Source organism: Fistularia commersonii, chromosome 1 (assembly GCF_037954325.1).
Source record: "Fistularia commersonii isolate RoL2024-O1a breed Wild chromosome 1, RoL_Fcom_v1.0, whole genome shotgun sequence".
NCBI classification, from domain to species: domain Eukaryota; kingdom Metazoa; phylum Chordata; class Actinopteri; order Syngnathiformes; family Fistulariidae; genus Fistularia; species Fistularia commersonii.
The window spans coordinates 9,432,322-9,458,203 of NC_141284.1; the positions used below are offsets into that span (position 1 = coordinate 9,432,322).

The window sequence follows — 25,882 nt, forward strand, 5'->3', positions numbered from 1 at the left end:
AAATAATTCTTACTGATGTGGAAAATATTTAGAATATTATAGATATAGTCATAAATTAGCACTTGCACATCCCATGAAGGTTTGGTATCAAGGATAGGAACACAGAGGGACAGATGGCCGTAGACTTTGCAAAAGGAATGGAAATGGGTGTAGGGAATACGTTTTTCCAGAAAAGGAAGAAACACCAGTAACAGCAGAGGTAGGACAGTACTCCATATGTCATCTGGAAGGAAAGTAGTTAGGGAGACTTGATGGAAAGAGAAGGTGAAGGAGTATATACAGAGAAAGAGGTCAGCAAATAAGAAGAGGGATAATGACGGTACTAAAAAAAAAAGACAGGAGTCCAGGGAGATAAAGAATCTTCCGCTTAGCACATACGCCAAGTTAAGTGTGTTCCCACTCGATACCTACTAGTATATGCAGCCACCCTGAGCTGAATAAGGCTTGCAGTCACACTGCAGCTCCCAGAAAAGCGAACAGATAACTTACATTCTTTGCTCAGTCACCAGGGATGCAGACCAGAAGAACATATCGGCCCAGTGGCCTTGTTACTCTTGGATCAGACCAATCTTCCCTCCTTTGGGCAGCACGCAGGTAGGACTGCATGCTATCATCAAACCACTAAAGTGTAAAATACTTTACGTAAATTGCTAAAACAGCTGCTGTAGTCCAATGTGACAGTAAACAGCAAATCATTCATTTTATATGCATGATGCAAGAAAAAGTTGTGGAAAAGCTTAGAATATATTAGCATCAGTTACATTGCTAAATATGACGACAGCTTCATAGCAGGGCTTTTTAATCCATCCAATCACTAACATAAATTAACTTGGCACTACAGGTTTCAGTCAACAGTATATATAGATACCTACATGGTATTTTAATTACATATTAAAAAAAAACTACTTTAGCAGCTGTGCAAGCCACTAGGTCACAATAGGTTATGATAATTAAAATGTAATGTCTGAGTCGTAACCCCTAAATTCTTTTACCCATGATCATCTTTTGAACATCCCTAAACAGTTAAGGATCTTTACAGTTTACTTAACACCTACAGACAACAAAATCTTAATGCACGGAACAGAATGCTGCATTACTGCCAGGTGGTCAGTTGTATTTAATACCCCATGATGTTGTATTATCTGATAAAGACACTTACTGTAGGGTCTTCAACAGGTCCAGAGGTTCCAAGAGGAACTTATCTTGCACCCCATATATGGGGAGGGGTGGGTTATGGGACATGGTTATGGGAACCTAGACCTTTATCTGTCAGCAAAGGCTTTAATTATTTATGATTTGACAGAAAACCTTGGAGAGGTACATAGTTTACATTACAGGGAGAAATGTTTAGTCTGCAGGATGTTAGATGCTACCAGAAAAGAAGAGCAATATGGCAAATCTAAGATGTTTATTTTATTGTTTGTTTTTATTATGGGAACATTGATTCCCTTCTCTTACTATTTTAATTTTGAAAAAGATAGAATTTTGATTCTCTTGAGATAAGATCTTCTGCATTCTTTAAATTGGAAATACACAGGCTAGGAAAAAGGGAGAAAAAAAAAGGTTTGATCCGGCAAACCAACTGGGGAGATTGAAAATCGACCAACTGATCTTGCGAATAAAATTTTTTGCACTACATCGCATGGGGCGGGTCCTCTGTCGACCATAGGAGGCATCTCGCTAAAAGCCCACAGCGCTCCAATATCGAGGTCAAATTAATTTCATTACCCGGTCAGTAATTATGATTTTAATCATATATATATACACAGAATTGTTGTTAATGAGGTGACTAAAAAGTAAAATATAGGTCAACAGGCGCTATCATGCGCCCAAATTCAGTTACGTAAAAACGCGCGTTCGCCCAAGCGTACAAACCCTGTTTTCCTCCTTTGCAAAGGCTTCTGAGTGTCTTAATGCAAATACAGCGTTGAATTTAATGTCGTGTGAGCATTGATACTGTATTGTCATAGTATAAAACACAAACATCGCAGGTCCAAGCAGAGGTGGGTATATCTAAATATCGCAACGTCCAGAAAGCTAAAAATGGTCCGGCCCAATATGAAGAAAAACAAAATTACCCGCAGACGATCCTTTAATTCGAAGTATTTCTGCTGATGTTAGCCTTTGCATCTACGACGGCCGAGCACTATCACAAACTGCCACTCAGCACGTACTAATTTCTATAGGAAAATTGTAAGCTTACCTTCTTGGATATTTGCGGAACAAAAACACGTCTTTTCGATTATGATTATCCCTTGACAGAGTCACCAGGTGATTATACTCTTTGAAATGCATGAAGAGGAAGCCGATTCCATTTTGCGCTCAACCAAAGATTATTTATTCAGCTGAACGTTAGCAGACTGTAATGAGACTGTCAATTCGGCCAGAACAGCTGTATCACGCCCCCCGTCTTAAAGGGACAGCGCAGCCTGTCTGAGATCGCGCTCTCTCAAACATGCATCCCCCTCAACCCTTGGGTGCAGGATACGCGGCAGACGTTCGATGGATGGATAACATTCGGAAATTCCCCACCGTCCTTTTGAACTGAAGACACCTCTCGGATGAGACGTGAAATGTCTTCAAGGGAAGAAAATCAAGTCTAATTGCTGCAATGTTGTTTTGTACTGCTTTCTCAGTTGTGTTGTTTCAATGTACCAGCAACATGTCTGCCTTCCATTACGTGTTGGGGTTCTCTTCAACTTATGTAGTTTTGACAGGCAGTGTCAATAAATATTGCGGACCTTGTAGATGAGGCCAGTTGCTGCTGAAAAGAAACTGTCCTTGTGGTGCACAGTAAGTTATTAGTAGGACTCATAGACCACACCCATTACTGGATTCTTCTTTCAGACTGCAGAGCGCCAGTTCAAAAACTATTGTTGGTGATTATTCCTTCCAGGGAGGTGGTCTTCCCTGCTGGTCCTTAGGCCTGTCGTAACTCCGAAAATACCTATGGTAGTCTGTGCATGGCAGGGGCATACTCTTCCCTGAGGTCGGCCTAAACCTGACCGCATACCACAAGGTTTTGCTGCAGGGTCTTCAGCCAGGGATCACCGCTCTTTGACATGACACCCCTCAATGCAGAGCATCTCTTGGTAGCGAGGCAGTGAGCAGCCACCCTTGACACCCCCTGCAGCAAAACCTAACTGGATGTCACACTGATTCAGCCAGAGCCAGTGGCTTGCTATCTCCACTTTCTCAGACAGTTCTTTGGTAGATCTTCTAAGTCTGGCTCCACGTAGGCCCAGATTCTTGAGCAGGCGTGATGATGACTTGCCCACAAAGCCTCACGCTCCATCCACTTTCTCTGCACCATGTGACCAGGTCTGCATTCTTTGCCTTCTTTCTCTTAAGGGGAGCTTCCAGTCCCTCCTCCCATGGCCCTGTCAGCGCAATCAGTATTGCTGACTTCACCCGCAGACCACAGCACACTGTCTGGTCTTAAGGTGGTGCTGCATATCTCCTGTGGAGACTGGAGCTGCCTACCTAGATCCACTTGCATCTTCTACCCCACCCCTCGTGTTAGTAGTTTGGCAGGTGACTGTGGGTTCCCTCTGCCAGAGGACATGGATCCTCCATCAGCTCCCTGATGGATTTTGGTTGTTTGCCTCCTGCCGACTTTTCCCCAGAACCTCTACCAGCTTCCTGAGCACTTGGTCATGCCTCCATCTGATCCAACCTTGTATCAGTGCTGTTTTGCAGGCCGACCGCATGTACTGCAGTGAGGCATTGATGGTCCTGCACAGATCACAGCATTGCTCTGTCCTTAGTAGGGTGTCATATGTTGCCCTAACTAGAAACCTCAGCTGAGCCTGAAACAATTTCCAGAGATCTGCTCAGCTGAATGCTCGCCTCCCGACAGCCCCCTCGGTCAGCATCCCGCCACATCATCCCCCCCATTTCCCTGATCACTGATGGAGACACTTCCCACCACCGTCTCCACAACCACAGCCTCTGTCACGGGACGCGGGGGTGGACTCGGGCAGGGAACCACACCTTTGAGGCTGAAATCAGGATTGAAGCGCTTTATTTAGGTAGACAAGCAGGTAGGGTGTCACTGGCAAGTCCCTGGCCCCGAGACAGAGTCTCACCAGGACAGGCCCCGGGCAGGGTCTCGGACAGGGTCAGGTGGTCCACCAGGGGGTCCCGGTCTACAGTCAGGGTCCGGCGGTCCACCAAGGGGGTCTCACGGGGTCAGGGTCCGCACGTCCAGAGGGAGCTCTCGCAGAGTAGGGGTCCGGTCGTGACATGGATCCACAGTGGTCAGGGTTGTTGGACAACCACAATCCCCCGGCACCAGGCAGAGCGTGCCGCTGCCCTTTATAGGGATCTTGATTAGCGGCTGCTGCTGCAGCTGGCGCCGATTACGAATTGAACCCAGGTGTGAGACCCCGACAGCCTCACCCTCACCCTCAAATCCAGGCAGGTGCAGCCTCTAGGCTGAGGCAGAGCAAAGCCAGTGGGCCGGACAACATCAACTCCAGGGTCCTCAAGGTGTGTGCTGTGCAGCTTGCTGGGGTCTTCCAGTACCTCTTCAACCTCTCTGCCTCTCTCTGAGGTTGCTGAAGGTGCCTGACTGCGAGAAGACCTCCTGCATTGTCCCAGTACCCATGAAGGGATGTCCAAGTACTTTCAATGGGTACAGGCCAGTGGCACTAATGTCACATGTCATAAAGTTGTTGGAGACGCTTATGTTCCAGCACCTGAAAGACTGGCTATCTGCTTCCCTAGACCCTTTGCAGTTCGCCTACAGGCAACACATGGGTGTGGAGGATGCAATTATCCACTGCTCCGCAAATCTCCTGGGCCCTTGCCACCTCCTGGGATATTAGCTCACCCATGGCAGGGAAATTCTCAGGAGAGGTAGGCTGTTGTGGGGGATTTCTTATACAGTGCACCTTGGCCTTCAATCATTCACCAAATGAATTCCCCCATGACAGCGCCAAAATTTTGTTTATCCTGGGACTCCTTGCGAGCAAGACCCTAAGATGGGCCAAAGCCCGCTTCCAGGACCCATCCAGCTTTGGTTGTATTTTCAAGGAATTGTTTCAGGAATTCAAGCAAACCTTCAGGCAGGATTCTGACCACACCACCTGATCCTGAAATCTAGGGATGCTTAATCAAGGTTGATGAACGGTTTCTGCTTTCGCCATTGAGTTTCGAACTGCGTCTGGGTGGAACTCTTCCTCGCTGAAGAATGCCTTTTTCTCACCACCTCTCGACTCATGCTACCTGCAACTTAAACAGCGTTTCTCTCTGCCTCACCACACTCGTCAACTCGGTTTGCAAGCAAAGCCTGATTGACCACTCTCTTGTCTTGCAGTCAAGGATAGAAACCATATCTCTGCCACGCCGTTGAATGTTTCTGCCCTGAACAGTAGAACCTTACCCTGGATCACTTACAAAACCGAGCCCTTAGAGTTATTTTCTGGAAACCAGCGTGAACAAATATCCTTCTAAGTCTTCACCCATGTCGTACTCACCCATCGTCCTTGGCTTCAACTGGATCTTTGTGTCTGTCCACCTGGATGACATTCTCATGTTTTCAAAGTCTCTTTCGGATCCCTGTCAGCATGTGCAAATGATTCTGCAGCAAGTGGTGGACAACCGCCTCTACGTTAAGCCAATAAATGTGAGTTTCATGTTACCTCAATTGCCTCAATTACTCAGTTGCATCCATGAGGGCTGACAGCTTCGTATTGACCCAGCGAAAATGAAAGCAGTTCCGGACTGGCCAATTCCAGAAACACGCAAACAACTCCAGAGGTTCCTCGGGTTTGCTAACTTCTATAGCTGCTTCATATGGAATCAGTCAAACAGCTTCCCCACTGACCACCCTTACCTCCACCTTCTCATAGACTTCTGAAGCCAACTGAAGTGGAGGTTTTCTCAAGCACCCGTCTTCGTCCAGCCCCATCCCCACAAACAACTTGTGCTTGAGGTCGATGCCTCTAAAACGGGGATCAGTGCGGTCCTCTCACAGAGAACAGACTCTGGAAAACCTCACCCTTGTGCCTTTTACTCTGGCAGGTTATCCCCAGCTGAGAGAAACTACGATGTGGGGAATCGAGAATTTCTTGCAGCCAAACTTGTTTTGGTTGGAGCATGTTGTGAATCTGGTGCTAGTCTGGGCCGATCACAAAAACTTATCTTACCTACAGTCAGCCAAACATCTTAACTCGCGTCCATCGATGTGTTTTTTTTTTTCCCCCCTGGTTCAACCTTGTAATTAAAACTCTGTAGAAAATATTCTCTTCGTCCAGGGAACATTCGTTTCGCTAAAATTCTTATCATGCAATTCACCACGCTGGGATTTGAAGATGATAATACAAGTGGTGTTTAAATTTGTTGTTCTACTATGCTGTCCTTGATGAAACAAGTTTTGAACTAGAAAGATTACTGATAATTTTCACCTTTATTAACTTGTCATGATTGAACCATGCAGTTGTCGGTGACTAAAAGACTGAAAAATATTTTCATCCATTAACAAATCAGGGATTCATTCGATAAATTTAATCTAGACATTTCTAGGCAATTCATCATACATAGGTTGATAGGTGGAGTAGGACCAGATTATCCGATCAGGTAGTCTAGAAAGAGTATGCTCCATATTTTGGACTAAATGTTTTACAAAGAATGAATCTTTTCTCAACTCCTTAAAGTCTCACCGTTCCCCTCAGGATCACACGTGTAATTCTGTCTTGCTGCAGCTAACCTTCATTCCTCTTCTTTCTAGAGCATACCTCCATCACTTGAGATTTTCCTCCACCTGCTTCCTGCTCTCACTACATATCACAATGTCAATTACAAATATGATGTCCCATGGAGATTCCTGTCAATGTCTCATCAGTCTGCCTGTCAATCACCACTGCAAACAAGAAGGGACTCAGGGCCGACCCCTGATGCAGTCCTACCTCCACCTTGAACTTCTCTGTCACTCCAGACTTCCTCATACAGTACCATAGTTCCTCACTTGGCACCCTGTCATAGCTTTACCTAGATCTATAAAGGCACAATTCAGTTCCCTCGGACTTATGATTCTGGCACTTCTGTATCAGCATTCTTCAAGCAGGTAATGCTACTCTTTCTAGCTATGAAACCAAATTGCTGCTCACAAATGCTGACTTTTGCTCTCAATTGAGGTTTCCAACACTCTTTCCCATAACGTCATTGTATGGCTCATGAACTTCATTCCTCTAAAGTAATCGAAATATGGCACATCTTCCTTATTCTTAAATAGGGGCACCATCACACTTCTCCATTCCTTAGCCATCTTCATACTCTAAGATCCTGTTGAATAATCTAACCAATCTACTGTACTGTTGCCTTTCCTAGACACTTCCATACCTCCACAACTATATCATTAGGACCAACTGCCTTTCCACTCTTCCTCCTCTGCAGTGCTCTCCTCACTTCTCCTTTACTAACCTTGCTATTTCACTTGCTTTCATTTTCCTAATTTCTTAGCTCTTCAAAGTACTCTTTTCAATTTTCCCATCAGTCTGCTAGCATCAATCAATACAGTTCCCTCTCTATTCTTAATGACCTGAACCTGCAGCATGTCCTTCCCATCTCTATTTCTCTGTTTTGCCAACCTCTTTAAATCCCTCTCACTCCTTACTTTGCGACATAGCATACAGGTCTTCATGTGCCCTTTGTTTGGCCTTTGATGCCTCTACCTTAACCTTACGCTGCATCTCCCTGTGCTCCTGTCTGTTCTCTTCAGTCCCCTCAATAACCAACTTCTACTTTGCTCGCCTTTTTCTCTGTATATAGTCCTGGACATCTTCATTACACATCAAATCTCCTTATCTACTATCTTCCAGACAACACACCAAGTAATCTCCTACCCTTCTCCCTGATCACATTAGTTACAGTTGGCCAATCATCTGGAATTGCAACATGACCACCCAAAGTTTTTCTCAACTCTTCCCTGAAACCGTACAAGACTTCTCCATTTTCACTTTCAACTACTTTATGTTCTGCTCTTCCTCTGCCCTCTTCCTCTTCCTTGTCACCAGATTCATCCTATAAACTACCATCCTATGCTATCTGGCTCCACTCTCACCCAATACTACTTTGCAGTCACTGATCTCCCTCAGATTACATTGTCTATAAAATATGTAATCAGCCTGCATGTTCTACTCTTATAAGTTACCCTATTTTTTTCCCAATTCTCTGAAAAAAAAAATATTCACAGCCATTTCTATCCTTTTTGCAAAGCCTATCACCATCTGTCCCTCTGTGTTCCTATCCTGCAAGCCAAACCTTCACTTCTTATTAACCTCTGTTTCTTGCACCAAGATGTTAATTGAAGTCTGCTCCAGGAATATGTATATGTTAGTGAACTTTTTCAGTTTTGATGTTGGTGGACTAATGAGTTGCTATTGTGAGTTAGCACCACAAATGTAAATTTGGACCAATGTGAAACAGGCCTCAAAGTCTGCATCAATTACCACTGTCTCACCTCTGTCTCATCCACCACACTCTTTCCACCTTCAGAACAATCCTAACAAACTCCACCTTCGAGACAAATCTTGCTCCATTTATCTTCCTGTCAATACTGTAGGGTTTGTGTGCTTTTGCGGCATTCTCCATTGCTGCACTGGTTGCCGTCAATCAGTGGGGACTTAAAAGCTGGAGCTTTAGTCTCACCAGTGGCCAAGTCTTTCCCTCCTCATTGATTTTCATGAGCTTACTCCCCTCCTGTTTTTCCGCACCATCTTGTCTGCCTGTTCCCTGCACATCCGGAGACCACTCATCGGAGATCGGAGTGCAAACCCCTATCAGCATCATCCCTATATGTCCTTGATTCGTTTCCCTATAAATCCGAAGACCACAGATCGGAGACTGGATTGCCAACCTTTGTCAGGCTAGTCCCGACATATCCTTTTTTGTTTTTCTCCACACATCCAGAGACCACAGACTGGAGACCAGAGTGCGAACCCCAGTGAAGTTTAATCCTTAGGTATCCTCACTCATTTCCCTCACACATCTAGAGACCACAAACTGGAGACAGATGGCTACATTCCTTGTCCCTCCTTCTTTTGTCAGTGTATGCCAACACCTCTCCACCTGGCTGACTGTCCCCCGACTGGGCTCTCCTCGTTGGAGTATGCAAGCGCGCCTTCCCTGCCTGCCCATTCCTGACCTCATCAGTGTATCCCAGTGCCTTCTGCCTGGCCACCTTTCCTTTGACCGGGCTTCTAGCAGATGAGTTTGGATACTGGATTCCTCACTACATCATGACCCAGTGCCATGTGGTTCACCTGTTACTGCATTCCCCCGACACTACAACCCAGTGCCATCCTGCTTGCCTCCCATGTAACCTGGGCCTCAACCAATCCGTTTGGAAGTCATAAGGTTTATTCAAAACCTTCTTCATCCGGGCTCAGAAAAACCCTATAATTTACAATAGCATTTTTTTCTCTTACCATGCATGTTGTTTAGTGGGACTTCTGACGTTCCTTGCCCTCAACAATCCTTTTCAAATCTGTTTTATAGTCAGTTGTGTGTCGTGTGTCTGTCAGAACAGAGCGATGCTTTGATTTCTCGTGTTTCAGGGTAGAAAACAGACTCGTATGTTGACCCAAACATTGACAGTATCTTAAGCGCAGCCCATTTGACATTTGAGTACTTTTCCACGGGCACACTTTTCCAGAGTTCAATGGTCCCATCTCTCAAAGCAGGTTTCAGTTGGTCCTCTTCACAAGGATCGATCATCTCCAACTCAGCTGCAGCCTCATCTGTGACCAGCAAGGTTTTCAAGCAGCCAGACTCCGCATTAAACGGCTCAACGAAGAATGTAATCTGTGTCCTTTTCAGTTGAAGATCACGGAACCGGGTTACAAAGATTTCGTTCAGGTTTTCAACCATTGTTGCATATCTTGCTGTTTGCTTATTCAGGACGGCACTGGTGACTTGCTCGCTAGCTTTTAGCAGAGTGGGAAAATGCGTTAAATCTTTCTTCTGATTATGTGTCTAGAACCGCTTCAGTTTGGTGGCGAACGCAAACACACTTTGCACCAGGTCAGGTAGTATTTTTGACTTTCCCTGCGGGGTCAGGTTCAGTCTGTCAAAGTGGCACAGCATGTTGACCAAAAAAGCGAGATCCATAGTCCACTTAAGGTCTGAGAGCTCGGGATAGTGCTTATCCTTCTCTTCCATGAACAGTTTTACAGCATCCAAATGCTCAAAAACGCTTGCCTTTGACAGCCACCTCACAGTGCAGTGCAGCGCCAAGTCACCTGGAAGGGATTGGTCCAGTTCAGCGATGAGGTTTGTCTGTAGTTTAGCGCATGTGTGCAACTGCAGTTGACAATTTCCATTAAAGGCTTCAAGACGTTATCTAAATTTAATGATTTAGACACGAGTTGCTCCATGTGGATGATGCAGTGGAAATTCCAAAACTCTGGAAAAGATCGGTCAGCTTTGCAAAGCCCCACAAGCCCGTTCACAGATCCGATCATGGCTGGCTCTCCTTCCGTGGCTATCGCAGTTAGTTTCAATATGGGCAGATTTGCTTTCACAAATGAGGCCCCCATTGTTTCTTTCATATCTATGTCACGGGTTCTGTCTTTTAATGCCACAATATCAAGGAGTTCTTCTTTGATCACACTATCTTTTGACACTTCTTCTTCTTCTTCTTCTTCTTCTTCTTCTTCTTCTTCTTCTTCTTCTTCTTCTTCTTCTCCTTCTTCTTCTTCTTCTTCTTCTTCTTCTTCTTCTTCTTTCGGCTTTTCCCTTCAGGGGTCGCCACAGCGAATCAACTTTCTCCATCTAACCCTATTCTCCGTATCCTCCTCTCTCACACCAACTACCTTCATATCCTCTCTCACTACATCCATAAATCTTGTCTTTAGTCTTCCGCGAGACTTCTTACCAGGCAGCTCCAATTCCAGCATCCATCTACCAATATATTCACTATCCCTCCTTTGTACATGACCGAACTATGTCAGTCTGGCTTCTCTAACCTTCTCTCCAAAACATCTAACATGTGCTGTTCCTCTTATAGACTCATTCCTGATCCTATCAATCCTGGTCCCTCCCAAAGAGAACTTCAACATCTTCATCTCTTCAACCTCTAGTTCTGCCTCCTGTCTTTTGGTCTTTGTAACAGTTTCTAGGCCATATATCATCGCTGGTCTCACCGTTGTCTTTTACATCTTTCCTTTTATTCTGGACGATAGTCTTCTATCACATAGTACCCCTGACATTTTTCTCCACCCATTCCAACCTGCTTGGACCCGTCTCTTCACCTCTTGTCCACACTCTCCATTACTCTGGACTGTTGACCCTAAGTACCTGAAATCCTCCAGCTTCTTGAGCTCCACTCCCTGTAGCCTCACCGTTCCCCCTGAGTTCCTCTCATTTACACACATATATTCTGTCTCGCTGCGACTAACTTTCATTCCTCTCCTTTCCAGAGCATACCTCCACCTCTCTAGATTTTCCTCTACCTGTTGTCTGCTCTCACTACAGATCACAATGTCACCCGCAAACATCATGGTCCATGGGGATTCCTGTCTAACCTGTCAGCCTGTCCATCACCATTACGAATAAGAAGGGGCTCAGAGCTGATCCCTGATGGAGTCCCACCTCCACCTTGAACTTCTCTGTTACCCCTACAGCACACCGTACCAGTGTCTCACAGCTAGCATACATGTCCTGCACCAGTCTAACATACTTCTCTGCCACTCCAGACTTCCTCATACAATACCAGAGCTCCTCTCTTGGCACCCTGTCATATACTTTTTCTAGGTCTACAAAAGCACAATGCAGCTCCCTCTGGCCTTCTCTGTATTTTTCTATTAGCATTCTCAACGCAAATACTGCATCTGTAGTACTCTATCTAGGCATAAAGCCATACTGCTGTTCACAAATGCTGACTTCTGCTCTCAGTCTAGTTTCCACTACTCTTTCCCATAGTTTCATTGTATGGCTCATCAACTTTATCCCTCTATAGTTGAAAAGTAGAAACTCTATTAAAACTAACGCAACAAAATAGCACACACTAGATGACAATACTGTGCATGCAACGCAAAATTCTAATCTGAAAAATATATGCACTTAATTTTTTAAGAACAAGTTTTGTTGTAAAATTGACTGTACAAAACATGATTTTAAAGAAAACACAACAGTCAGAAATGGCAACCTGCTCTAAGTAGTGGAGAGAGAGGTTGATGTATTTGGCTTCATTGAGGAGCCGCCCATCTAATCTGGTCTTGCTAATGCGATCAGGTCCGGCCAGATCCACTAGGTGGAGTTTAGAGCACAGCAGCGTTGTGGAGCCCATCTCATGTCTGCATAAGTGCACAGTGAAAATACAGTGGGAACGTGTGGACGCCTGGTTCATGGAAGTCTAGAGATGACAGAATTTAGATAAGTAAAATTTTATGAAATCTTCCAAAACTTGACTCTGTGGATGCAACAGTTGACTGTGGATGAAAACTGAGACACACAATTGCCACAATTCTGCACATCCCCTTTATTCTTAAAAATAGGCACCATCACACTTTGTCTCCATTCTTCAGGCATCTTCTCACTCTCTAAGATCCTGTTGAATAATCTAATCAGAAAATCTACCGCTGCCTCTCCTAGACACTTCCACACCTCCACAGGTATATCATCAGGACCAACTGCTTTTCCACTCTTCGTCCTCTTCAATGCGTTCCTCACTTCACTTTTACTAATTTGTGCTACTTTGTAGTCTACAATAGTCACGTCTTCTACCCTTGCCTCTCTTTCATTTTCCACATTTTTCAGCTCTTCAAAGTACTCTTTCTATCTTCCCATCACTCTTCTAGCATCTGTCAATACATTTCCCTCTCTGTCCTTAATCACCCGGACCTGTTGTACATCCTTTCCATCTTTATCTCTCTGTTTCGCCAACCTGTATAGATCATTCTCACCCTCTTTACTATCCAACCGAGCATTCAAGTCATCGTACGCCCTTTGTTATGCCTTTGCTACCTCTATCTTTACCTTTCGCCACATCTCCCCGAACTCCTGTCTGTTCTCTTCAGTCCTCTGAAGAGACAGGAAGCAGAACTGGAGGTAGCAGAAATGACGATGTCAAAATTCTCTGGTAGGGACGAGGATGGATATGATCAGGAATAAGTTTCTCAAAGGGACAGCACATGTTAGATGTTTCTGATATCAGATGAGAAAAGCCAGACTGAGATGGTTTGGTCATGTACACTGAAGGGATAGTGAATATATTGGTTGGATGCTGGAGTTGGGAGTGCTAGGCAAGAGGCTGAAAGGAGGATCAAACGAAGTTTTATGCATGTAGAGAAAAGGACATGAAGTTAGTTGGTGTGAGAGAAAAGGATACGGAGAATAGGGTTAGATTGAGGAGGTAGATTTGCTGTGGTGACCACTGATCAACCTTCCTTTTCTGCATCATAATGTCATCATGTCAACTATCTGTCTAACATTTCCTGTCATCGTCCCATTATTGAAAGTCCTCGACGCTCAGTCCCAGACTCTGGCCTTTCCTCTTCTCTCCCTGCTTCTAAACACCATCCTTCTCTCAATCCTGTCAAAAATTTCTTCTCATAGCAGCTGAACTTCATTTTCACCCCTTGTAGATGTTTCACCTTTCATCTGAGACACTTCTTTGGTTTGTATGTTGGGTGTTTCCTAATATAACAACCATGGTTGGGGGCTTGTCTAAGTTGCAATTGCTTGTTAAGCAAATGCAAAAGTTGTTTTGCGGAAACCGTGACCTCAAAAATAGCCCAACTAAGACAACTATACAAAAGAGTCTGGGGACGATACACATAACTTCTCTTTTCACTTTTCTTTAAAAAGATTTTAAAAATTTAAAATCCCAAAATAGTCATGAACATGCAACTGTTTTATAATAATTTTGTTTTGTGTCTATGTTGTCTCATGGCTTCCCATTTTATTTTGAAATCTACATCTAGCTATCATTTCAAGCGATTCCCCTCTCCCCTGGTGCATATATGAACACATATATAGCATGAACAAAAACACAAATGATAGGCTCCAGCATCCCCTGCAACCCTGAATGCAGGATAAGTGGCAGAAGATGAATGGATGGATGGATGGATGGATGGATGGATGGATGGATGGATGGATGGATAAACAAACACACAAAGGGGGAAGAGAAAATCACTTGATTGTGTGTGTGTGTGTATGTATACGAAAACAAGCTAAACAACTTTCACAGTTGTTGCCTATTTTGGAAAGACTCGGATTATACACTGGCTAACTGGTTTCAGCACATATGTTTTTTTCTGCAATCTCTGAGAAACCGGGAATTACACATTGTACCCTCATGAGGGATCATAGATTACACAATTTGTCAAACCAACTGAGCACATCAAACTTGTGCACACCTCCACAAGAACCAATTATCTGTAAGAGTGTCATTTTTGGTTAATAAACATGGATGACAAATGGCTTGTGATTGTTTGTGCAGCTATCTCCTCTTCTTCCACTCGTGCAGTCAAGTTTAACTTCCTTGTCATTGTCTGAAATCGTTTGAATATTGCTGTCTTTTTATGACCGTATTCCCTTGTCTTTCTTTCTCTTTTTCATTGGCTGTTGGCAACATGTGTTTGCAGTTGTGTTGGCAATCAGTACACTGATGCTTAGAGCGGGGATCCCTGGCTGCGTGCTGAGGAGGGCACTCAAAGCATGTGCTGACCAGCTTTCTGAAGTCCTCACCAAAATCTTCAACTGATCTCTAGCACGGGCCATCATACCACCCTGCCTTAAGTCTGCAACCATCATCCCTGTGACTTATTATAGACTGGTCACACTCACCCATTGTCATGAAGTGCTTTGAGAGGCTGGTACTAGAAACCCTGATTCCAGTGAGGTTGGGATGTGTGGAAAACGTAAATAAAAAACAGAATTCAGTAATTTGTAAATCATTTTCAACCTATGCACCCTAAAGACAATATATTTAATTTTTAAACTGATAAAAGTTATTATTTTTTGCAAATATTCACTCATTTTGAATTTGATGCCTGCAACACTTTCCAAAATAAGCTTGAACAGAGGTGAGAAAAGACTATGGAAGTTGAGAGTCCTCAGAAAACACCCGTTTGAAATATTCCACCGGTGAATTGGAAATGGGTGGGGGTCGTAATTGGGTATAAAGAGCATCCCTGCAACGCGCCATTGTTCTCAGGCAAGGATGGGGTCAGGTCAGTGACGTGCAGTCAGTTGAGGCAGGGGAGGCCGGGCCTCACCTGTCATCACAAAAAGAAAAAAATGCAAAATGAAATAAATAAATTAAATGGTTATATTTATTCAGTGATTTGTATTGTAAAGTTATTTTCCACGTAGCTTCACCATTTTTAGTTATTTTTTTCTCAAAACCACTAAAAAAATTCACATTTACTGTTCAGATATGGAGAAGAGACATGGGATGACACGGCAACCAAATGAGCCCACTCTGGATTGCGCAATGATTATGCTAACTGTGCTGCCATGCCATGCACTGAGACCATATTGCTGTCTCTGTGAATGTCACTTTTAAAGAAACACTTTTAATACATGAACTAAATTCCCATAGTTAACTGATGTGTCCAATGCTTTTCGTCAACAGCTGTAACGCGTTTCTCATAATCATAAAATGACTGCGAAGAGACATTAAGTGAGGCACGCAGTGACGGTGCCTCATGGAAGGGGGCACCGCTGATCCCAGGGATCCTTCTTACTACTCGGCTACAGAATAATAGAATTAGCAATAGCAAGCTACAGTAAACAGTTAGCAAGTCAAGTGCAGCCATCCAGCTATTATTTTGCCGATCTCATCGGGCTGTAATGCTCACAAACAGAGAGAGATGAATGTAAATCTCCTGGGCAGCTTCTCAACTTTTTGCCCAGAAGGATCTCATTCAAACTGTTCCTGCTCCGGCCGTTGGTCACTGTTCTGGCTACGACGGCATCGGTGGAGTGGTCATTCTCTGCACCGAAAAGACTCGAAACATACAGTCGGAACAGGACCGATCAAGGACGACTGTCTTCACTGGCAGTGATTTCCATTGAGACAGAGAAACTTTTAAAACTGAAGAAAGAAATGGAAGACTTCTACAACCAAGTTATGGATGCTTCAGAAGGAGCAGCGCATGGACTTCACTAATAAGTGAAGGTTAGAGATAATAAAGTTTTTTTGCATTTGTTTTATTTCTATGCTACAGTTTGTATATGTAAAGAATGCTGATAGTGTGGCGGACACAAAGGGGCGTGGTCTGTCACCCCACGGGACTAACGGTCGGGGCGCGTGGTTAAGCCGGGTATATTTAGAGGATACCGGATGTTCAAGTTCCAGTTGTATTTTGTTGGTGTTTCAAATTAAAGAACCAAACTCCTCTACGCCTCCGCCATTATTTCATCGGTGAAACACCACATTGGTGACCCCGAACTGAGCATGTGTGAATCAGGTGAAGTTTGCGATTCAACTTTATCTACAGCACCCCATCCAGCTCAGCCGGACCCATTGTCACGGACATTCAGCTGCCGGAGTTTTGGCAGAGCGCCCCAGCCGCTTGGTTCCAACACGCGGAGGCGATTTTCCAACTGCAGGGAGTTTTGTCAGAGGATGCCAGGTATTTTTTGGTTGTCGCACGAAATGGGCCATGGAGCTGTTGCGCAACCCTCCACTAGTATGGTATGCCGCATTGAAGGAGTTCCTACTCCGGAGATACAAGCTCTCCGCTACGGAGCGGGCGGACAGGCTACTTTCCATGTCTGGCTTGGGAGACGGGTCTGACGTGGATCTTATGGAGAACATGTTGTCACTGCTGGGATCTGACGACGGTGGGTTCCTTTTTCTACATGTTTTTCTGCGTCAACTGCTGGCTCCTGCGCGTGGGATCCTGGCGAACTCCTAATGTTTAGCCGCAGGTGACAACCGCGGCTTGGCGGAGGAAGCTGACCGCATCTTGCTAACTTCCAGAACATTCGTTGTCCAGAGTGCAAAACTTTTTGCACAGACTAGGCGCCTGGACGCTGCCAAACAAGCAACCGCTCGGGAGAAGTTTGCTACCACGGAGCGTTTGGGGATCGTGAGGCGGTCTAACAGTGCGTGGGCCTCCCCATTTCACATGGTGCCCAAGGCTGACGGGTCTTGGCGTCCGTGTGGCAACTTTCGCAGGTTGAACAACGTGACCATGGGCGACCGTTACCCCATTCCCCACATCCAGGGGACCAGACCTTTCATCGGCTCATGGATTCGGTGCTGCGTGATCTCCCGTTCATTTTCGTTTACCTTGACGACATTCTGGTAGTCAGCCCGTCGGCCAATGTGCACCTGGAGCACCTAACTCAGGTTTTCCACCGCCTAACCGAGCATGGCCTGACTATCAAAGTGTCAGTTTGGTATTTTGTTGATTGACTTCTTAGGGCACCGCATTTCACTGCAGGGCGCAGTTACATTGCCATCAAAGATGCAGGAGGTGACTGATTTCCTGTGTCCGGCGTCAGTCAAAGCGCTGCAAGAGTACTTAGGCATGGTCAATTTGTACAACCGTTTTCTCCCTCATGCTGCTCACCTCCTCGGCCACTGTATGAAAACTTTGCATTCCCGATGTGCAAAAGACGAGGTTGACTGGACTCCAGAACGGGTTCAGGCTTTTGACGGGGCTAAGCGCACCCAAGCGAATGCGGCCCTTCTCGCCCATCCCGCGCCCATGACGCCGATAGCATTGACAACTGATGCGTCTGTTGTGGCAGTGGGGGCTGTGGTCGAACAGTGGGTGGCAGATACCCGGCAGCCGCTTGCCTTCTTTAGCCACAAACTGAGGGACAGCGAACGCAAATACAGTGTCTTCGACAGGGAGTTGTTGTCCCTGCATATGGCTACGCGGCACTTCCGTTTTCTTCTGGAGGGTCGCTCCTTCATGGCGTATGTGGATCACAAGCCGTTGACTCTCACCATGTCGAGAGTTGCCGAGCCCGCCAGCAGTGACACCTTGCAGCTATTTCCGAGTTCACTACGGGCATTAGGCATGTGGCTGGGAAGTTCAACCCTGTAGCAAATTGCATGTCGCGGGTTCTCGTCTGTCCTGTGCATGCTGGGATCGATTTTGCAGCTATGGCGGCCGACCAGCCCAGTGACATGGATGTCCTAGCCCTGTGATCATTGAGTACAGGTCTCGTGCTGGAGGATGTGGCTGATCAGGAAGGTAGCCCTGCCCTTCTCTGCGATGTCTCTACAGGCCGGCCCCGACCGGTGGTCCCTGAGGTTTGGCGGCGTTGGGTTTTTGACTCTGTGCACTCACTCTCACACCTGGGAGTCCATGCATCAGTGAAACTTCTGTGCGCCAAGTCTGGCCCGGCATTCGTAAGGATGTGAGGGAGGGCTGCCACGTGTGTGGCATGCCAGCGTGCCAAGGTTCATCAGCACGTAAGAGCACCCCTTGCGCCATTCCCGATTCCAGCCAGGGGTTTTGACCATGTCCATGTTGACCTAGTGGGCCCTCTACCCCCTTCGCAGTGTTTTACCGACCTACTCACCATCATGGATAGGACTACTAGGTGGCCGGAGGTGGTCCCGTTGTCCTCCACAGCTGCTGCGGACATGTCTCGAGCATTTCTGTCTTCTTGGGTTGCCCGTTTTGGTACCCGCAGTTCGTGTCATCGGTCTGGTCGGCGTTGGCTAGGTCTTTGGAGATGACGGTGTACCGTACGACGGTGTACCACACTCAAGCTAACGGCTTGTGAGAGCGGTTGCGGGCTGCGCTCTCGGGCGACAATGGGGTGGACTGTTTGCCGTGGGTCTTGCTAGGGTTACGCTCAGCTCTTAAGGATGACCTTGATGCCTCCCCCGCTGGGCTGGTGCTCGGTCAGCCATTACGTGTGCCAGGAGAGTATTTGCCCGAGAGGTCTGTTCCACTTTCCCGGCCATTTGCACCCCTAGGTTCGCGTTTTCTTTGCCCGGCCCACCACTGTTTCCCGTGGTATTTCGTGCCAGCAGAGCTCATGTCGGCTTGTTTCGTGTTCGTTATGCATGACCCTCTCTGCTCGCCACTGCAACCCCCATGTGATGGGCGGTTCCGGGTGCTGGAGGCAGGAACCAAGAGTTTTGTTTTAGACATGGGCGGGCGTTGGGAGCGCGTCACGCTAGATCGGTTGAAACCGGCACACAGGGTGGCAGGTGAAGATGTGTCCCCTTTCCAGGTACCCAGCCGGGGCCTCCCCCCGTCCAAGCCTGCAGCAACGCCCCTGCAAACCCAACATCCGGCGCCTCCTGTTGTTGTGCCCGAGGGACGTCGCAGCCGTTTCGCCAGACTCATCAGGACTCCCGTGCGTTGCTAGTTGTGTTTCCTTAGTCGCCTCTAGGTGTTCGGGGGGGGCTGTGTGGCGGACACAAAGGGGCATGGTCTCTCACCCCATGAGACTAACGGTCGGGGCGCATGGTTAAGCCGGGTATATTTAGAGGATACCGGATGTTCAAGTTCCAGTTGTATTTTGTTGGTGTTTCAAATTAAAGAACCGAACTCCTCTACGCCTCCGCCATTATTTCACCCGTGAAACACCACAATATGATATTTTAAACAAAACACGTCAACTGCTGCCAATAAGATGGTGAATAAGCTACTCTGTAGGGTTCATATGTTTGTAAATCTGACTGTGATGATGTCAGTGCCTCACCAGCCATGAACCTCACCGCATGTCACTGGGTGAGGTACACCACATTAGGAAAAACTGTGAGCAAATAGTCCAAAGGTTTGAAAACAGAATTTCTTATAAATCATCTCATAAGCAACATTCTGCAATATTATCAAAAGACACTGAGAATCTGGAGAAACTCTGCACAAGCAGCAAGGCTAAAAACAAAATATTGAAGGCACCATTAATGCTGAAAGATATATACAGGTTTTGGAAGAACATATTGTGGCGAGCTAGGGTTTAGCAAAGCAACAGTTGCAGTCAAGGATATATTACCCTTCAGGAGCTCACTCTACTTTAACAGAAAATGATCAGCGGAAACCCAGGGCGTGTCTCTCTGTGCTAACAGTTTGCCTGAGGGTGCACTCCCCCTCTGTTAGCCGTTGATCAGCTCCCTTGTGACGGTTGCGAGGGTTCCCCTTTGGGCCTGGCGGGTTGCGCTTTCATCTTCACGCATTTCATTTTCCATCCGACAGGTAGTTGGTCCACCACTACCCATCCCAGATGGGAATTCCCTATCTCCCAACATGCTCTACTCTTTTGGTTTCCTCTTGAGCAGGGGTCTCAAACTTGCGGACCGTGGGACAATAGTTTGTCTATGGCACTTAACAGTGTAAAGTGCCATAAAGGGCTGCAATTGGCCGCGGGCTGGGAGTTTGAGACCCCTGCCCTAGAGCTTCTGCCAAAGTCTTGGGAGCATGTAAATTGCTCTTCGAGGCAGGGAGATTGGAGTACCCGAGCAAAAGCATGAAGGGCCAGCTCATCCTGTCCAGCAACATCAAAGGTTGGGTATCCTTGGCGGATATAAGTCTGGTGATCTGCTGCATAAGCCCTCAAGTTCTCCCCCCTTCTCCTCTGAGGGGTGGAGAACTGGTTCCTAGCATCCCCGGAAAAGGGCTGGCAACCAAATCATTGGTGCAGGGCCCCTTCTATGGCCTGGAAACTAAACTATTCCTGTGGCTGGAGGTCGGTATGGATTTGTCAGGCCTTACCCTCTAAGGAAAGAGCACCTTGGGTGGCTGTTTCCTCCTGGACCAGCTGGTGAACTGGGCCACCATCCACACCTGAATAAGGTATGTCTGTGGGGGCTCCTACCTGTTGTGGTGGGGTAACTTGGTCACACCCCGCTAGAAGGTAACTTTAGCTTCCAAGGCAGATGACATGTTCTAGGCCATGGTCATGTTTGCCACCAATGGCGATGAACGTCCACTCTGTGCAGGCTGTTCCTGGCATCCTCCAGGAAACAGTTTTCACCACTGTAGTCCTCCAGGAAAGGGTGCAATGAAAGGGTTGCTGCTCCTCGCACCGCCATCATTCATCCTCGAGCCGCTGGCAATCATCCTGGGGTCGCTGTCGTTCACCTTTGGCCCACTGCTGATCCCCGCATTCCGCCGCCGTTCCTGGCATCGCTGTCTTCTAAACCGCTGCTCTTGAACTTCCGCGCCGCGACACTCCACTTCAGCTGGGCCAACTGAAGTTCTGGCGGAAATGTCGTATCCTCCATTTCTCCGAACATGGTTGTCATTTTGCAATCCCGGTTCTGACACCAATGTGCTGTGCTGGGATTTAGCAAAGCGACAATCGGGGTCAAGGATAAATTGTTCTTTGGAAGATGGCTTTAATTTAACAGACAATGACCAGCGGACATCCAGAGGGTGTTTCACGGTTAGCCTGAGGGTGTACTCCCCCGTTATGGTAACTAATGGCACAGGCACATCAAACACAACATTTTACAATCATTCAGCCATGGAGCTTTTTAACATAGAACCAAGAGAAGCCCCCAGTTTTCATCATCATCACATTATTTGCAAAGGATTCTGGGGTTCCACTGGCCAGTCCCTGCACCACGCTACAATATGCTGCCACCCAAGAAGGGTCTTTTTCAGGGACCTTCCTGCTTATTTTCAGTGCATGTGTGGTGCAGTATGGAGTGCAAAATACAACAATGGAGGTCTTGGTCTGTTGAGCAAGTTGTGTTCCACATAAAGCAAGAATGGGACAGAATTTCACTTATAATGCATAAACAATTAGTATCCTCAGTTCCAAAATGCTTATTGAGTGCCGTTAAAAGGAAAGGTAATGTAGCAGTGGTTAAAATCCCCCTGTTTCACCTTGCTTGGATGTGATGCTGGCATCAAATTCAAAAACAGTGACTCTTTGCAAAAAAACATTAAAGTTCAATTTGAACATTAAATATCTTGTCCTCATTATGTAATCAACTGAATATTGGTTGAAAATGATCTGCAAATCATTCTGTTTTTTTTTTATTTACATTTTACACTACATCCCAACTTCATTGAAATTTGGGTGTGCCTGACCCAAACACAAGGACACTCAGGAGGTAAGGTATCTTAAGGGGTTTATTTGACAAAAGAGTTGAATGGAGAGCTGTGCCAGATCTCGATTGTTTCTGGGTGCTTTTTTTTAGTCCATGCTGTATGGAGCCTTGACTGGGCATCTACCTCCCTTCCTCAAGGGTCTTTCCCTGCATCTTTCCCCTCCCCTCGGAGAGAGCCTGGGTGGTCTCTCCTGCACCCAACCCTCAGACGTGTACCACACCTTAAGTTTCTTTATGTTCATTGCAACATGTCCCAAATAAATCAGTAGGAGTGTAAGTAGTTATTTTTCATGTTATTTTGTTCAATTTTAACAATACAAAACAGCTTGGAAAATAAACTTTTTATAAGCTAATGACCAGTAGTTAGTGAGTACGCATGCACATCTTCTTCCAAAACACAGCGGTTAGCTATGGGCCAGATCATGTACAGTATTTAAGTTTGCCACGATGGGGGATGCAGGTGAGCCCATGGCGCAACCACGTTTTTGATGATAGAAACCACCATTGTATTGGAAATAGGCGGTTTGGAGACAGCGGTCCAGTAGGGTGCAGATGTGGTGCGTGGTGAATTTTGTTCTATTTACCAAGGTGTTGTCCTTTATGAGGTGCTCCCTCACTGCTATGATTAAATCCAACGTGGGGAAACAGTAAGGTTACATCAAACACCATGGTTTCATCCAAGTCCAGCCTGATCTGTTTGACCTTGCTGGCAACACCACACTGAAGTCTGGATATGGTGTGTGATGTTGTGAGCCAGAGGTGCCAAAATCTTTGCCATGTGTTTGCCAGTGTTTTAGGTGACAGAGTTGACACTGCTGATGATCGGTCAGAGGGGGTCCCTCTCAGACCGATTTAGTTTCATCCTGAGGGAGCAGAATTTCTGCCTGTCTTTCTTTGCTAATGTTATGTTGAGACATCTGTACCTTCTCTACAAACCTCTTAAATTCATCCATGACCAAACCGGGAAGAAGTGATGTTGTATCTTTCCTTATCTGTGTGAGTTTGGTTTCCAGGACGTCCATCATGAAATATGTCTGCCTTATCCTTTCAGTTAGAAGCTGTCGGTGGGTTGTCAGAAGGATGCCTTCTGCTCTCTGTTCCGTAAGTGAGGAAAGTAGATGTTGGCTGTTTGGAGTGATCTTGTGTGTCTACATTGTAGGTTGAAGCACACTTGGTTTCTGATGTCTGTGAGTCTCCTGGCTGTCTCTTCCAACTCCCACACAAATCCAAGGGTTTTCATCCCAAATTGTGCAGTAACATGTCTGTTCTCAGTCATCCAGGTCATGGCAAAATTTTCCTGTTGTGCCAACTGGACATCACTCTCAATAATAAGATATTACATCGCATCCCATTAACCACCGAAGGCAGCGAGACCAAAGTCCAACATGTTAGGAAAGTCCTAATATCCTGTGGCTACCCGAGTTGGGCCTTTGCACATATTACTTATTGCACGTGTTGACACAGGAACTAACAAAGATTTTAAATTATTGTCAATTAAAATCACATAAACATTAAATAAATAAAAAATCAGGTGCAGCAATTTCTATGGCTTTATCTGCAGCATTTCCAGGGTAATTTTTGATTAACACATTTTTCCACAGCAAAAAAAAACCTTTAAAGAAAAATCCAACATGCCTTGTTGTAGTAAGAAAAAAAGTACAAAATGAGAATGTCAGTTTTCTGCTCTCTGATGCTCTGTACTCTAAGCCAGAACCTTGAAATGGCAAATTTCTTGCCTATAACGAACAACATAAAATATGAGAAAAATCTGTTACATTTATTTATTTCTTATTCAACCACCTGACAAATGGTGACGCTTCCCTTGGTGTCACATACTGACGCCTTAGGCGCCCCCTTTTCGTCACTGTTCCATGAACCTGCAGAATTCCCAGGTGTTATATACTGGCGCATTAGGCTGTTGCTGAACAGACTTCTCCTGTCCAATCCCAGGACGCTGTTCTTAGGTTCCTTAGCTGACAACAAGAGAACACTAACCAGCATTTGGATCAGCTGACTCGGACACTCCTGAGCCTTCAGCCTTGTCCATCTCCCCCTCCTCCTCCTACAGAGGTAGGAGGCCCAGTCTCCCAGGCCCTTGCCCCCTCCCAAGAGCTCACCTGTTAGCTCACCTGTGCCAGAGAAATTCTCAGGAGAGGTAGGCCATTGAAGGTGATTTCTTCTACAGTGCACCCTGGCCTTTGACCATTCCAAAACATCTGCTTTGGATTCCTTTCCAGCAATGCCGTAAGATGGACCAAGGCCCTGTTCCATAACCCATCTAGTTTTGGCTGCACCTTTCAGGAATTCATTCAAGAACTCAAACAGACCTTCAGTGAGGATTCTGGTCACACTGCCCACTAAAGAAATCTTGGGACAATTAAACAGGGTCAGAGAACTGTTTCTGAACTTTCCATCGAATTTAGACCACTTGCTGCTGCATCTCAGACTCTTTGAAGGAAAAACTAGCTCCCTTGGATGAGCCTGAAACCCTAGATAGACTGATACCCCTCGTACAAGGCACAGATCCACCACTCCGGGTCCCGCTATCCCCAGGAGGCTGACCCGGTTGACTTGTCCCTTGTTCCAAAAGAATAACATGAGCTCTGGCAAGTCTTAAGCAAACACAAGGCTCTCTCTCTTCCTCCTCACCACCCCTATGATCACGCCATAAATGTTCTCCCAGGGGCACTGCTACCTTCCAGTTGACTTTTTAATATATATTGTATAATGGAATATTATAATGGAATCAAATCAGGTACCTGCTTGCCGTAATTATAATGATAATATACAGTTTCTATAATAAGTATTCACCCCCTTGGATGTTTTAGTGCTTCTAGTGCTTTCATAAATCAATCATGGTCAATAGAATTAAGCTTTTTAAACACAAAAAAATATTGGAAAAAACTCTTCAATGTCTTAGTGAAAACAGATTTCTACAAAGTAATGTCAATGAAATAAAAATATATAAAGGAATATAATTGTTTGCATAATTAATCACCCCCTTCCAGTCAGTATTTTGTGGATGGACCTTTGGATGCAATCACAGCAGTGAGTCAGTGTGGATAAGTCTCGATAAGTCAGCAATTTGTGCAGCAATTTTGCTCCATTCTTCCTTGCAAAACCGCTCAAGCACTGTCAGGTTGTGTGGGTATCGGGCATGAACAGCCCTTTTTAAGTCCAGCCACAAATTCTCTATAGGATTGAGGTCTGGGCTTTGACTCGGCCATTCCAGAACATTTTCCCGGTTCTTCTTTAACCATTTCTGTGTAGCTTTTGCAGTATGGTTCAGATGATTGTCTTGCTGGAAAATAAATCTTCACCCAAGCTGTAGTTCTCTTGCAGACTGAATAAGATTGTCCCCCAGATTTCAGTGTATTTTGCAGTATTCATTCTGCCCTCTTATCTTTACAAGCCTTCCAGGTCCAGCCGCTGAGAAATATCCACACTGCATGATGCTACCACCACCATGCTTAACAGTGGGGATGGTGTGTTTTTAGTTGTGCTGTATTTAGTTTCTGCCAAACATGACGTCTTGTCTGATGGCCAAAAAGCTTGATTTTGGTCTCATCAGACCAAAGAATCTTCTTCCACTTGACCATGGAGTCTTCCATGTGCTTTTTGGCAGACTCGAGTCGAGATCTAAATGACTTTTCTTCAACAGCGGCTTTCTCATTGCCACTCTTCCATAAAGCTTTGACCGGTTAAGAACCCAGGCAGCAGTTGATATATGCACAGTCTCGCCCATCTAAGCAGCTGAAGCTGTAACTCCTTCAGAGTAGTCGTAGAGGTCTTGGTTGCTTCTCTCACAAGTCTCCTACTTGCACCGTCACAAGGGCGGCCTGATTTAAGCAGGTTCACACAAGTGCCATATTCCTTCCATTTCTTGGTAATGGA

At 45.7% G+C, this 25,882-nt stretch overlaps 1 protein-coding gene across 1 annotated transcript in view; it reads right to left on the reverse strand.

Annotated features, from left to right (window-relative positions):
• The window catches only part of daam2 (dishevelled associated activator of morphogenesis 2), a 136,585-nt gene extending 134,209 nt beyond the window's left edge, over window positions 1-2,376 (reverse strand). Inside the window, exon 1 of the mRNA XM_086146706.1 lies at window positions 2,204-2,376. The gene's annotated coding sequence lies outside the window, so the exon portion shown is untranslated. The remainder of the gene's footprint in view (window positions 1-2,203) is intronic.
• Between the last annotated feature and the right edge of the window lie 23,506 nt (window positions 2,377-25,882).